This window comes from Ursus maritimus, unplaced genomic scaffold, assembly GCF_017311325.1.
Source record: "Ursus maritimus isolate PB19 unplaced genomic scaffold, ASM1731132v1 scaffold_5, whole genome shotgun sequence".
Lineage (NCBI taxonomy): Eukaryota > Metazoa > Chordata > Mammalia > Carnivora > Ursidae > Ursus > Ursus maritimus.
The window spans coordinates 77708159-77724076 of record NW_024426663.1 but is presented as its reverse complement, the minus strand read 5'-3'; positions in this window follow the sequence as shown (position 1 = coordinate 77724076).

The following is a 15918-nucleotide window of genomic DNA, read 5'->3' as shown; positions in this document are numbered from 1 at the left end:
TGTCTCTACCTCTGTCAAATAAATAAATAAAATCTTTAAAAAAAGAAAAAGACTTTGGTTTTACTCTGCCTACAATGGGAGGCCGTTACAGGGTTTTGAGAAAGAAGAATAACTTGATTTGACTTAGGTTGTAAGAGGCTCTTTCTCGCTAAGCTGGTGGAAGAGATCGTACGGGTATAGAGTATGTAGAAATAAATTGTAAGGTAGAAGCAGGAGAGCAGGGAAGGTGCTGTAGCAGTAGCTGGGGTCGGGGTAGCAGGGAAGGTTGGTACCTAGGGACTATGACGGCTGGTAGAGTTGCCACCAGCTGAGATGAGAAATGCTATGGGGGTAAAATTGAGAATTCGGTTTTGGATCCATTATGTGTGAGATGTTTCACATTTCAGATGGAGTGTTGAGTAAGCAGTTGCATATTTGAGTCTGGAGTCTAGGAGACAAATTTGGCTGGATCTATAAACCTGCGAGTTGGGGGCATTCACATCGTATTTAAAGCTGTAATACTGGATAAGGTGACTGTATTGGTCAGGATAGGTTAGGGTTCTGCCTCGGTAACAAATAGCCCCCAAATCCCAGTAGCTGGACACAGAAGCCTATTGCTCAATCATATGAAGGCTGACACAGGTCTGGGCTCATTTCCAGGACATCTGTCTCTCATAGAGTGACTCAGGGATCAGGCTGCTTTGGTGTTTTGGTCCTGCACGTCAACATGAGGATTTCTCCAAATAGCTGCATCAGGAGAAAAGACAGCTGGAGAGTCATGTGGCAGGCTTTGCTGGGAAGTGACCTGTGTCTTCTGCTCACAGCTCATCGGCAAGAGTCAGTCACATGTGGTCTTCCGCTTGCCGGGAAGGCCTGGGAGGAGCTCTGGATGAGCAGTCATCAAGGGAGCCAGAGGAGGTAGAGGGGAACAGAAGGTCATGGAGAAGAGGACGAGCCAGCAAAGGCGCCAGAGAAGGAACATTTAGGTAGGCGGAAGGAGGACCAGGAGATAGTATGAACCCAAGGAGGAAAATGTTACGAGGAGAAAAGAGTGGCCAAGATGGGGCGCTGGGTGGTGACTGAGGAATGGCCATGGGATCTAGGTGGAAATGATCTGTAACCTTGAGAAGAGAAATTGGTCAGATCCGTGTGCAAAAGCCTGGCTGAAGTAAGCTAAAGAGAGATGGTGAGTGGGGAAGAATTAGAGGCAAGTATAGACCAGAAATAGGGCAGATACTGGCAGGGGAAGTAGGGGCAAGCCAAGGGTGTTTTCATTCGTTCTTCTTGGCTGGGAGAGATAACAGCCTTTTTATATGCTGTTGAAGAAGATCTTGTAGAGAGAGAACTGGTGATGTAGGGGAGAGGGAGAGAGTTGTGGGAGCAGAGCCTCGAAGAGGTGAGGAGGGACAAGCTGGGGATCTCAGGTAGCAGGTGGGAGGTAGAGAAGGTGGGGCAGATTCTGGGGGAGGGAGGAGGAAGCATGAACTGGCCTTCTGCACACCAGGTAGTGGACAGAAGAGGGAAGTGCAGTGTGGCCTGGGCAGGAATTGCCTGTCGAGGTTCACGGTCAGGGACAGAAGTGAGGCCCGTCAGGTCCATGTGACTTGTGACTTTCCCAGCCCCCTTCTGCCAGGAGAGTTGGATTTAACTCAATCACGGTTTCATCAAGAGAGTTCAAGGAAGCGAGGGGGCAGGAATTTGGGGTGTGTGCAGGGGGTGATACTGTCGCCTCTTCCTTTTGACCTTTTGGATCACGAATTATGTTACCAGCAACATCCAGTTTATTTATTTCTTTTTACCACCTCCACTGAATTTTATAACCTGAATGTATGTTTGTGTATATAACGTGTGGATGGGTGTGTATAAAATAAATAACCGTAATAAAAATAAATACAAATAGAATATAAATATAAAATATACAAATACATAAAAATGTATAAGTAAATGACAAAGTTAAAATTCTAATAAAAATTTAGAAACGAGAACTCTTAAAGATTTTATTTATTTGAGAGAGAGAGAGGGAGAGTGCATGTGCATTCTCATGAGTTGGGGGAGGGGCAGAGGGAAAGGGAGAAACACAGCCCCCTCCACTGAGCAGGGAGCCCAGGCTCAATCCCCAAGACCAGGACCTGAGTCAAGGGCAGATGCTTCACTGACTGTAATGAGAACTCTTAAGGAGAGTCAAGAAGATATTATCAAGTATCTATCCGTCCATATCTGTCTATATCGGTACCTCTATCTCATTCAGGGTTCTCATCACAATTGCTTCTCTCAATGCGGTCTTTCGTTTCTTCTCTGAAGTTGGCCCCTCCAGAAGTCTCTGTCCCCCTCCCTCAAGCCACTGGCTCCTTCACACCAGCGTGGTCCTGGTCCAGTGACACTGGCACTTCCTGGGAGTTTCTTGGAAATGCAGATTCCCAGGCTCTGCCCCAGACCTCCTGAGCCAGAGCTCTGGGGTGGGGCCCAGGAATGTGCATATACCCTAGCTCCCCGGGGATTCTGTTGAGAACCTCTGCTTATATTGCCCGTGGCTTTTGCTTTTCTACTCATGTCAGGGACGTGGGTCCCTCCAGAGCTGCACTGGTCAGGATCTGGGGAGCTGGCATGAGGCATGGAAGAAGTCCTTCCTTCAGGGCAGGGGGAAGGCAGTAATGAGCACACACTTGCTGGCTCCCTGTTTCTTGGGCTCTCCAAATATATATTTTGGGTCATATTGGCATGCAGTTGGTCCCACGCATGTTAATTACTGTTCTTACCTTCAGGGTGGGCCCTGTGGGCTTTCTCAGGGCTCTTTCTTGGGTGCAGCCAAGGGAGGACCCTGAGATCTCAGACCCAGAGAGAATAAAAAGCCAGCAAGTTTCTAAATGGATTTTAGGAACTCACAGCAGAGGGGACATTAGTTTGAAAATCAAGATCTTTTTGACTTGGTTTGACTCTCAAGAGACAAATCCTGAAGGACTCTGTCTAAATGGTTTTTTAAAAAAGATTTTACTTATTTGAGAGAGAGAGAGAGAGCATGAATGGGGGGACGGGCAGAGGGAGAGGGAGAAGCAGACTCCCCACTGATCAGGGAGCCTGATGCAGGGCTCCATCTAGGGATCCTGAGATCACAACCTGAGCTGAAGGCAGACGCTTAACCGACTGAGTCACCTAGGCGCGCCTGTCTAAACGTTTTTCTGCATGAAGAACAGAGTGGGGAGGAACGGAGGTTGGTGTGGGTGCTGGGAGGTGGGTCCACGGGCTGCAGGAGCCCCCAGGGCTGGGCCGTGGATGTGCTGAGAAGGGCCCTTGGCTCGGGGAGCGGGCTGGCCACAAGGTCGAAAGACCCCAGGGGCTGAGAAGGGGACAGCAGCTGCGTGTCCTTGGCTCTCACTCGGGAGAGAACCTCAAAGTCCTCACAGCATTGGCAAAAGCATGCAGAGTGCTTCGCCTTCCAGCAGGTGGCCGTGGCTGAGGGTGGGCTGGATTTCAGTGGATGCTGGTGGGCACAGGTGCAGGAGGACGATGTGGACTGGGAGCAGGCGTCCCTCAGCCGGAAGCCTGGCTCCACCCGAGGAAAAGGGCGAGGGCAGGGTGGGATCACCGCGCCCGAAGTGGTGAGTGACCGCGGATGGGGCCAAGTGTCCGCGGATGGGGCTGAGTGTTCCTGGGAGGGACTAGCTTATGCTTACAGAAATTGGAATCCGAAATTATAATTGAGTGATGAAAAATAGAGTTGCATTTGGTTCACGTGCCTTTTGAGATTGAGAACGTGTACGTGTGCGGTTTATATTTGAACGTGAAAGTGTCTCGCACGGTGCCGGGCATCTCGTGCATGACAGTTCATGTGTTTCCAAATCTGCACGTGCATCAAGTGTAATGGAGCGGAGAGGATGCCGAGGTGATGCTGTCTTATTATTTTTATTCAGAAATTTGTCTGCCTTTTAACACATTGTTTGATCATACCATATTGACGACCTTTCTAACTTAAAGGTAACCCTCAGTACAAGGTGATTGAATGCCACAGTGATCAGAAGACCCGGGTCTGAGTCCTGGGTCCACCACTTACGAGTTGTGGAACCTTGAGCAAGGCACTGCACCTCCAAAAGTCTTCCTTGTTGAGGGAGGTTATGCCCGACTCAGAGGCTGGCGGAGAAGAGTGAGCATCTCCTGAGGACTTACACCTGCCTACCCTTGGGCTGGGCCGTGTCATAGATGTTTCCCTGACAGTAAAGCACCTGGTGCAGGCCAGGCACATGCGCAGAAGGTGGCGATGTGATAATTCCATTCTCCTATGTGCAAGTCCTGAGCGTGCATGCACCCACAGATACAGACACAACACATGCGTGCAACGCATGCATGCACACACAGCACGTGTGCACATACCCACACACAATACACACGTACCACATACAATGTAACACACGCGTGCACACACACATGCACCACACACACCACATGCGAACAATACCACATACAGGCAACACACACACCCACACTACCCACCCACACACATATCGCATGTATGTATTACACACCACATTGCACACATGACTCGTGTGACTACACACAGCACACACACTACACCACAATGCACACACACTGTACCACAAGCGTGCGTGTGCACGCACATACACATACACAGAGTTTGTTAACCACGATTGCAATAATCAAAGGTACCACTAGGAGGCACCGTGACACTTTTCCTCGTAAATTTTTAAGTCTGTTTTTACAGAGCTGTGATTATACTCTATACTAGCAGTTCTCAAAGTGTGGCCAAAACTATTTTCATAATAACGCGAAGATGTCATTTGCCTTTTTCATTCTTTCTCCCTTGAGCGTGCACTGGAATTTTCCAGAGACCACATTCCGTGTGGCATATTGCCGCAGGTTGAAGGCTGGAGCTGATCTGAGAATCCAGCTGTCTCACTAAAGCCAGACATTAAAGAGATTCGCAAATGTGAGCAGAATGCCACCTTTCTCACCAAGATGTTCAAAGTTATCATTATTTTTCACGGAAATGTTATTTATGTTAACATGCGATGGGTTTTTAAGCTGCCATTTTAAAATAAATAAATATTTGGAAATTTCTGCTTTAATATCTAATACAGTTCAAACTGATAGATATAACTCACAGAAACAAAAGTTCTTTAGGGGATTTGCAATGATTTTTTAAGAGCATAAGGCAAACGCATATGTGTATGAGTATATGCATCTAGGATATATATGTAAATATATGCACGAGAGTATACAAAGCAAACTGTTTGACCATCACTGTTTTATATGTAATCACATGTCCACAGATACATTGCAATGTTTTAATTAATTAATTTATTTTTAAAATGAAAGATTATTTATTTATTTGAGAGAGACAGAGCGAGAGCATGAGCAGGGGTGGGGATAGGGGTAGGAGGAGGGGCAGAGGGAGAAGCAGACTTCCTGCTGAGCAGGGAGCCCGCTGCAGGTGTGTGTGGGGGGGTGGAGATCATGACCTGAGCCAAAGGCAGATGCTTAACTGACTGAGCCACCCAGGCGCCCCACATTTCAATGTTTTTAAATTATAAAGTTATAAAGAACCCACATGTACAGAGAAGGGAAAAATCACTTGTAATCTTATTGCTAAAAGATTAATTTTCTTTTCAATGTCGGTTCTATCGACATTTTGTCTTGTTTTCTCTCCAGTTGTGTTTCCGCACATGTTTCTCCGCCGTCGATGCCTTCTGAATATTAGCGTGGAGTCCCAGGTTGCACCAGCCGGTGGGTCCAAATATGGCCTTGTGCAGTCCACACGTGAACTTGGCCGCTCCGAGGCGCCATGCATTCACCTGCTCATGCTGCAGCCCAGCCTCCTGGGGCGGGCCGTCTCTCTCCATCTTTCCGGGGCTTTCAGGGAGGCTTGCCTGAGTAACCCCAGTTGTCTCTGGTTGTTACCTTGTGGGCTAAGGTACATCTCCAGGTGCCCTTCCTGGCCATGTGGCAGCCCTCAGCCCTCCTATCTTGGTCCCTCCTAGCCTCTGTGGGGTGCGGCAGGTGCCTCTCATCCCATGAGAGGTGGCCATGGAATTGCGGTGCCCTGCCACTGCTCCCCTCACCTCCGCTCGCCCTGCCCTCCTGGGTCAAGGCCCCTGTCCCCATCGGCCACATCACTGACACTATTTGTAGGCTCCGCATGGGCCCCCATGGTGTCCACTTCTTTAATACTTGTGGCAAGGCCAGCTCTGTCGCAGTGACCCGAGACCTGCCCATGCATCTCTGTCCTGTGAGAGCGCTGAGGAAGCCTGCCTGGTCCACATTCAGCTCTCGGAATGGACCGACGTAGCCACGGAGTTGCATAAGACCCTTGGCGAGCCAAGGTGGGAAGAGGGTCCTTGCGCAGGGCGCCCAGGGTGGGGGTTCTCTGCCCTGCCTCCCCAGGGCCCACGAGGCTCCAGGCGGGGCTGCCCAGGTGGGGTCAGGCCAGCCTCCTGCTGCTTCAGCTGTCCAGTCCGTGCCTCCTCGTTCCTGCTGCTCTTCGCCTGCCATTCTCGGCCTCCATCCCCACCATCGGGCAGACGGGTTTGACCGTGATCATGAGCCCACGATCTTAAAAAAATCAGTGAAATGTACAGATCTTAAGTGTAGGGTTCAGTGATTTTTGACAAATATTTATATATCTGTGTAAGGCACACCACAATCTAGATATGGAACATCGTTGTCACCACCAGAAAATTCTATCCTTTCTCTTTCCACTCTATCTGCTCTCCCTCCCCAAGCAACCACTATGCTGATTTCTATCCCAGAATATTAGGTTTTTGTGGGGTTTTTTTCTTTCTGGTTTTCAATTTCATATTAACGTATCATAAACTATGTACTCTTTTGAATCTGGCTTGTTTGTCTAAAAAACACTTTTTGAAGGTTCTTCCTTGGTTTTGCACCACCCGCAAACCACTCCTTTTTAAATTGCTGAGTGGTTATTATGGACATTGCTGCTATGAACATTGGGGTACACGTGCTCCTTCTTTTCACTACATCTTTGTATCTTTGGGATAAATACCCCGTAGTGCAATTGCTGGGTCATAGGGTAGCTCTATTTTTAACTTTTTGAGGAATCTCAATGCTGTTTTCCAAAGTGGCTGTACCAGTTTTCGTGGCCAAACTGTGGAAGGAGCTGGGTTGTCCTTCAACAGATGAACAGATGAAGAAGATGTGGTCCATATATACAATGGAATGTTACTCAGCCGTCAGAAAGGATGAATACCCACCATTTGCATTGACATGGATGGAACTGGAGGGGATTATGCTAAGTGAAATAAGTGAAGCAGAGAAACACAATTATCATATGGTTTCACTCATATGTGGAACATAAGGAATAGCATGGAGGACATTAGGGGAAGGAAGGGAAACCTGAAGGGGAAGAAATCAGAGAGGGAGGCGAACCATGAGAGACTATGGACTCAGGGAAACAATCTGAGGGTTTCAGAGGGGAGGGGGGTGGAGAGATGGGGGGTAGCCCAGTGATGGGTATTAAGAAGGGCACGTGTTGTAAATGAGCACTGGGTGTTATACGCTAATAATGAATCATTGAACACTTAAAAAAAAGAATTGTCGAGTGGTATTCCACTGATCGAATACACCATGGTTTGTGTATCCCTTTCCTTGTTGAGCATTCCAGTTGTTTCAATTTGCAATCAACGTTCTTGTCCAAGGATTTGTGTGGATACATGTTTTCATTTCTCTTGGGTCAATCCCTAGGGGTGGAATTGCTGGATCATAAAGAATGTTTGACATTATGGGAAACTGCCAAAAAGTTGTCCACAAGGCTTTCGTGAATTTACACCCCCACTAACAATGTATGTGTTTCACTTGTTCCACAGCCCAGCAAAACTTGGTCGTGTCAAGTCTTTTATTCTATTTTATTTCGTTTTGTTTTATTTTATTTTAATTTTAAAAAAGTTTTTATCTATTTATTTGACAGAGAGAGAGGGCGAGCACACAAGCAGGGGGAGTGGCGGGCAGAGGGAGAGGGAGAAGCAGACTCCCCGCTGAGCAGGGAGCCCCTCAAGGGGCTCAATCCCAGGACCCTGGGATCACGCCCTGAGCCGAAGGCAGACGCTTAACCGCTGTGCCACCCAGGCGCCCCCATTTAGTTTTGCTTATTAATGTATTTCTACGCTGCCTTATTCTGAGAAAGATTTTAGATGGTTAATTTGTGTTCTACTTTTTTTTCTGTATAGCTTTATATCATCATCTATTTTTGAAGCACTTAAAAAATGATTGTGTACTTTATTTTTAAATGGCTACATAACATTCCAGAATGTGAATGAATCACATATCTTCTTTGGCCATTTTAGGTAGTAGAGCATGGAGGTTAAGACCGTGGGCCCTGGAGCCAGAGGTCTGTGTTTGAAGGGCCTCGGGAAGGTGACTCAGTCTCTTGATCCTTCTCTGCAAAACAGAGGTTGTGAGCATTGAATGAGAAATGCATGTGAAAACTGTAAAAGTGTAAATGTGCAGTCGATGCTCTTTCTATTAGAAACCACATTGCCATCGTGCATAAAGCTTCTCTCCTTTTTAGGATTACTCCCTTAGGATCATTATTCAGAAATGAAATCAACTGGGTTCATAGACATGAACATTTTTTAGAATTTTTTTTTTTTAAGTAGGCTCCACCCGGGGGTGGAGCCCCATGTGGGGCTTGAACTCATGACCCTGAGATCAAGACCTGAGCTGAAGTCCGGAGTCGGCCGCTTAGCCGGCTGAGCCACCCAGGTGCCCCACATTTTTTAGAATCTTGACAGCGATCCCCAAATTGCTCTCTAAAAGGCACCTGTTTACCCATCCACCAGCAGCATATAAGAGTGTCCACGTCACCACACCACTCCCGGGAAGCTGCGACTTTTACCAGAGTGGGATGTTCTATCTACAAGTGAGAGAAGCCATGTTAGTAAGGCAGCAACTCAGGAATTACTCCTCACATCTGTGGCAGTGACAGTTGCCACCTGCCCCTCTAAGTATCAGCTAGTTATTGCCACAGTTATGCTGCTTAACAAATCATCCCCACCTGTCAATGACACACAGTATTGACTACTTGTTTCCTACTTGTGCGTTTGCGGGCTGGCTGGTGTGGCTCTGCTTCATGCCGCGGGGAGGCCAGACAGCTGCGTTCCTCATGTCTCTCATCCTCGTCTGGGGACTAGCAGGGACATGCTCATCACTGGGTGATGGCAGGGGTCTGAGGGTGGGCACCCCTGACCACACAAACACATTTCAAATTTTTGCTCGTATCAAATCTGCTAACGTTCTATTGGCTGAGTCAAGGGGTGGGAAAGTGCGTCCCATCCACAACGAGGTTGGGCGAGGATGTGCGTGCGGGGTGGGTTGAAGAATCAGGGCCAATACTTCAGACTACTACTCCTGCTGTCTATTGTTATAAATTAAAAGAAGTTTCTTTTTCCCTCTTTTTAAAAAAATTGAGGTATAATTGACATATCACATTGTATTAGTTCCAAGTCTACAACATAATTATTTGCTATTTGCACACACTGCAAAATGATTACCACGGTGAGTCTAAGTTTACACCCTTCACCACACACAGTTACACAGATTTCCTCTTGTGATGAGAACTTTTAAGATTTATTCTCTTAGCAACTTTCTTTCTTTCTCCTTTCTTTCTTTCTTTCTTTCTTTCTTTCTTTCTTTCTTTCTTTCTTTCTTTCTATCTTCTTTCTTTCATTTCTTTTTTTTTTTTAGAGATTTTATTTATTTGACACAGAGAGAGAGAGAGAGAGAGAGAGAGAGAGCAAGCACAAGCAAGGGGAACAGCAGAGGGAGAGGGAGAAGCAGGCTCCCTGCTCAGCAGAGAGCCCGATGTGGGGCTTGATCCCAGGACCCTGGGATCATGACCTGAGCTGAAGGCAGATGCTTAGCCATCTGAGCCACGCAGGACCCCTCTTAGCAACTTTTGAATATACAATATGGTATTATTAACTAGAGTCACCATGCTGTACCTTACATCTCAGAACTTACTTATTTTATAACTACAAGTTCATACCTTTGGACCCCCTTCAACCATTTGGCCATCTCCCCCTGTCTGCCCTGCCTTTGACAACCACCAATCTGTCCTCTGTATCTATGAACTCAGTTTTAATTTTTTTTCACTTTTAGATTCCACATATAAGTGAGATCATATGGTATGTATCTTTCTCTGTCTGACCTATTTCACTTAGCATAATCCCGTCAAGGTCTACCCATGTTGTCACAAATGGCAGGATTTCGTTCTTTTTTATGGCTGAGTAATATTCCATTATATATGTATACACCACCTCTTCTTTATCCATTCAGTAGTCAATGGACACTTAGATTGTTTCCATATCCTATTTATTGTAAATAATGCTGCAATGAACACAGGGGTGTATATATCTTTTCAAATTAGTGTTTTTGTTTCTTCAGATAAATACCCAAAAGTGTAATTCTTGAATATATGGTATTTCTATTTCTAATTTTTTGAGGAGCCTCCAAACTGTTTTTCACAGTGGCTGCACCAGTTTGCATTCCCCCCACCAGTGCACAAGGGTTCTTTTTTCTCTACATCCTCACCAACACTTGTTATTTCTTGTCTAAAAGAAATTTCTTTATTGGATTTGAAAGGATGAAAGAGATTGCTGTTTAACTCAATATGTTGATATATGAGGAATTCTTTTTTTTTTTAAAGATTTTATTTATTTATTTGACAGAGAGAGAGGCAGTGAGAGAGGGAACACAAGCAGGGGGAATGGGAGAGGGAGAAGCAGGCTTCCCGCTGAGCAGGGAGCCCGATGCAGGGCTCAATCCCAGAACGCTGGGATCATGAGCTGAGCCGAAGGCAGACGCTTAACAACTGAGCCACCCAGGTGCCCTGGAATTCTTATTTTTCATATTGCATCAACTCAGTATTCTTTATAAAGGAACCTGTCAGGATTCAGCTTTTTCTGCATCGTTCTTAATCATATGTGTTCTCTCTTCCATCCCAGGGGGTTCTCCACTTAGCATGACCCAACATACTGCCGCTTAGAGGGTGCTGAAAATGATATGTGATAATTGAAATGAATCTCTTAGATGTGCTCCCACCTTACCCCTGCCCTTGAGTAAATTCAAAGGCAAAAATTTATACCTTCATTAAGTTAGAAAAGCTAAACTGGCTTTCTAGTTCAATTATTTAGTGAATCAGTGCAATTTAGTAAAAATCCTAAATTAAGTTTTTTTTTTTAGATTTTTATTTATTTATTTATTAGACAGAGACAGCCAGCGAGAGAGGGAACACAAGCAGGGGGAGTGGGAGAGGAAGAAGCAGGCTCCTAGTGGAGGAGCCTGATGTGGGGCTTGATCCCAGAACGCCGGGATCACGCCCTGAGCCGAAGGCAGATGCTTAACAACTGCGCCACCCAGGCGCCCCCTAAATTAAGTTATTTTCAGAAGTATGGCACTTCTAATGGGGTGATTTGCAAAAAAAGATCCGTTCTTGCAGTGGGACAGTGGTGTGTGGACCTTGAGACTGATTTTGCTTCTTTTCCTCCCTGCTGCTCCCATTATCCCTACCACATTGAGCGCGTTTAAGATTTTAATTCCAGGTTGAAATTTAACTTTTTTTTTTTAAAGATTTTATTAATTTATTCGACAGAGATAGAGACAGCCAGCGAGAGAGGGAACACAAGCAGGGGGAGTGGGAGAGGAAGAAACAGGCTCATAGCGGAGGAGCCTGATGTGGGGCTCGATCCCATAACGCCGGGATCACGCCCTGAGCCAAAGGCAGAAGCTTAACCGCTCTGCCACCCAGGCGCCCCTGAAATTCAACTTTTTAAAAAATGTTATGCATCAACTCTAAGTTTTTATTTTGTTTTCTCCTCTGTTATTTATTGGATCCTGCATCTTCACTTTCTTGGATTCTTGGGGCCAGGTTACAGGTTCTGTGAACCTACATGTGCTCAAAAATGTCTTTATTTTGATCCCCACTTGAATGTTAGTTTGGCTGGGTATTGGATTCTAGGTTAAAAATGTTTGTTTGTTTTTTTGTTTCTGCCTTTCAGGGCATTAAAGGACTTGCTCTACTATCAGGGTTGATGATAGAGATGTCTAATGTCACGCTGATTTTCATTCTCCTGTGATAACCTATTCCCTCTCTTTGGAAGGGAGTAGGATTTTCCTCTCATCACTTGGTATTCCAAACTCTTTTTTTTTTAATTTAAGATTTTATTTATTTATTTGAGAGAGAAAAGGAGAGAGAGAGTATGAGCAGAGGGGAGATGCAGAGGGAGAAGCAGACACCCTACTAAGCAGGGAGCCTGACACGGGGCTTGATACCAGGACCCTGAGGTCGCGACCTGAGCTGAAGGCAGACACTTAACCGACTGAGCCACCCAGGGGTCCCTGGTATTCCAAACTCTAACCATGACGTGTCTAGATTTCTGAAATTCTATTTCACTTTTTTTTCACTCTGCTTGGTATTCAGTGAACCCCACTGGTCTGAAGACTGGTGTCTTTCTTCAGCTCTGAATCCCCACTTACCATCCCATTCTTTCTTTGGGTATGTCTTCACTCTCATTGTATCTGTTTTCTCCCTTTGGAACTTCTGTCATACATATATTGGAATTTCTGGGACTTCCCTCCACATCTCATGACTTTTAACTCACATTTTTTCTATTTCTTTGTCATTTCACACTAAGCCTAAGGGGGACTCTTTGGTTTGATTTTTCATGTTACGAATTTCCCCTTACCTGCATTGGTGTTGACATTCATCCTCTCTATTGAGTGTTGGAAGTTAATCTTTGGTTTTGATTAATTGCAATTAATTTTTTATGGATGGAAAATACTCTATTATCTCTCTGGAGATAGAAAGTATAGCTATTAGGGGCACCTGGGTGGCGCAGTGGTTGGGCATCTGCCTTCGGCTCAGGGCGTGGTCCCGGTGTTCTGGGATCGAGCCCCACATCAGGCTCCTCCGCTATGAGCCTGCTTCTTCCTCTCCCACTCTCCCTGCTTGTGTTCCCTCTCTCGCTGGCTGTCTCTATCTCTGTCAAATAAATAAATAAAATCTTTTAAAAAAATAGAAAGTATAGTTATTAGAACATTTTTATTTTCTCTATTGATTTCCTTTGGTTGTAATTCTTGTAGGTTATGTTCGATGTTACTCTGTTGTGGTGTTGGTTTTCTCAAATGTTTGGTGATTCTTGGCCATCTGCCATCCTTGTATCTAAAAATCCCTACTAGTTTGCTCATTCTTGTGATCATACCTGCTTCTGATGACTATTCAGGTGGGGTGGGTTCTCTTCTTTTTTTTTTTTTTTTAAGATTTTGTTTTATTTTATTTGACAGAGACAGCCAGCCAGCTAGAGAGGGAACACAAGCAGGGGGAGTGGGAGAGGAAGAAGCAGGCTCTCAGCAGAGGAGCCCGATGTGGGGCTCGATCCCAGAATGCTGGGATCACGCCCTGAGCCGAAGGCAGACGCTTAACGACTGCGCCACCCAGGCGCCCCTGGGTTCTGGTCTTCTGAGAGTGTAGAGGTGACCTGTCCTTCCTGGAGGGTCAGTAGTCATTGGGGTAGTCACTGCCTTGCCTCTCTGGACCAAGTATTCACACCCTCAGATTTGGCTTGGGGACAAATGCTATGTTCCAATGAGGGTGATCTTTCTTATTTTCCCATGCCATTATGCATTTTTTTCCTTTCCTTTTCTTTCTCTTTTTTGCCTTTTCTAATTAAGCAAGAATTTTCTGTTATTTAATGGGATTTTGGTTAGGAGGGAGGTCAAATGGGGGTGCTCAGTCCTCCATCTGGCTCTGATCTGCATTTTTAGCAAAACAACTAAGTTTGGAAGTTTGAAACTAACGACATTAGGGCTGAGAGATTTCTTAATGTAAATATATTTCAGCAGAGTTAATGAAAACTTGGAGTGCTTACAAAGTTGGATATATTACATGTGTGACAAATTATATATAAACCAGATTTCATTTCCTGTTTTTTTTTTTCAATCAGCAAAGAAAAAATGGCAAGAAAACCGAGTCTCCTGTATTTTAGCTACGCATTTTAAGGGATAATGCATATTTAAACATTTTCAGCATTTGCTGTTAAAATGAATAAAACTTTACAATAAAATCCCCCCAAAGCATAAAGTTCCAGCCAGCAACGAGCCCCTTGTTCGGATATGGTCCAGGCTTTGCCTCAGAGGGCCTGTCGGCCTGGAGCTGCTGCTGTTAGCAACCACACTGCCATTCCTCTCACTTGTCTCTCATCACTATGGTGATTCTCGTTAAATAAAGTGAACAGTCCCAATCATGTGCACCGGCGTCTTGTCATTTTTTTTCCCCCTGTGGCTGTCGGTTTCCACAAAACAGCAGCCATCTAGTCAATAACTATTTGCTGAGTGCCTACTGTGTGCTCACTCCTAGAGGCACAAAGATGAAAAGGACAAAATGCTTTCCCTCAAGGACGCTCTCTATGGGGAAGAAAAGGCAAATGATGTAGGTTCCGGGGGTCAGAGTGGACCCCCCACTTCACGCATTTTGGTAGTTACTGAACTTAACAATGTTTTGTGTTTGTGGGGGTATCATCCTTTTCCAATCGTTTTTAACTTTTGAATGAGAGATAAGTTACAGGGCTCAAGAATCAAGTGATATGGGAAGTCATTCTCATCTGCTGTTTCAACACTGCTCACACCTTCTCTGGGTAACCATTTTTATTAGATTCTTGTTTCCATTTCTAATGGTTCCTTATGCAATTGTATATGAATATGAATTTTAATTTTCTTGTCCTAAAAAGGGTGGCATGCTGTGTACGTGCCAATATATCCTGGAGCTCTTTTCATGTGGGTCCACAGTGACCTCCCCTGTTGCCTCTCACAGATCCTTGGAGTCCCGTCCCCTAGGTGGACGCCATAGCACACTAACCAGCCCCTCACTGAGGACCTCTTGGGACGTCTCCAATCTTTTGCCATTACAATGAATGCCCCAATGAATAATCTCGTACATCTGCCATTTGTATGCATGCTGGGGTGTTTGCAGAATCGATGTCCAGAAGCAAGATTGCTGCCTCAAAGGGTACCTGCATCTATAATTTTGGCAGGTTTTGCCAGCTGTCCCCTTACAGGGGTTAAACCATCTTATTCCCTTCCAGCAATGTCTCAGAGCGCCTCTTTCTCCCCCCGCGAGGGAATGTCTAATCCTTCCTTGTCTTCGGGGACAAAGAACCCTACTTGCACCTTCTCCCTTGAAGCGTTGCATTTGTTCCCGGGTATTATCCAGGTTTCCATTAGCACAAGGAAAGCTGCTCCTAAGTAGACAGCGTGTTCTGCTTGTTTCATGGTGCACCAGCTGAGGAATGGTTGAAGGGAACCCAGCATGTTGAAGGGATGCTGTTGGAGCACCGGGTGGCTGGGGGCCAGGTCCAAGCTGCTGAGCAGTGGGAGGGAAGATCAGGAACAGATTGTGGAGAACTTGGGCTGCTATACACCAAGAGCTTTGGATTTTTCCTGCGGGCCATGGGCAGCCACTGAAGGTTTCACAGCGGAGGGAGGAGATGGTGAGAGCCATGTCCACACTGATGTGAATTCCACTGGCTTGTGCAGGATGCGGAAGAGACTAGCGGCTGTACTTGGTGATTCTGAGCACGGACCTGCCGTGGTTTGTCGTGGTAATAAATGTGTAATCCTGCCATTTAGCAGTTGTCTGTCACATCCCATGGAGGGGCTCCGGGAGAGAATCCCTGCGCCGGGAGGGGTCACGTCTGTATTTTGTGTTCTGACTGGAAACAATGAGGGGCCACTTTCCCACTTGGCTTCTCAAGAGCTGTCCTCATCATTGCCATTCAGCGCACAGTAATTGAAACACTGAGTCACTTCAAGCTCACCAAGTGGCTGGAGACTTTGAGTCAAGGTTTCTTATCCCCTAATCTTGTGCTATTATTTCCCACCTTCGAGGGAGAGGCCATCCCCGGTCCCAGACAGCCGCGAAGA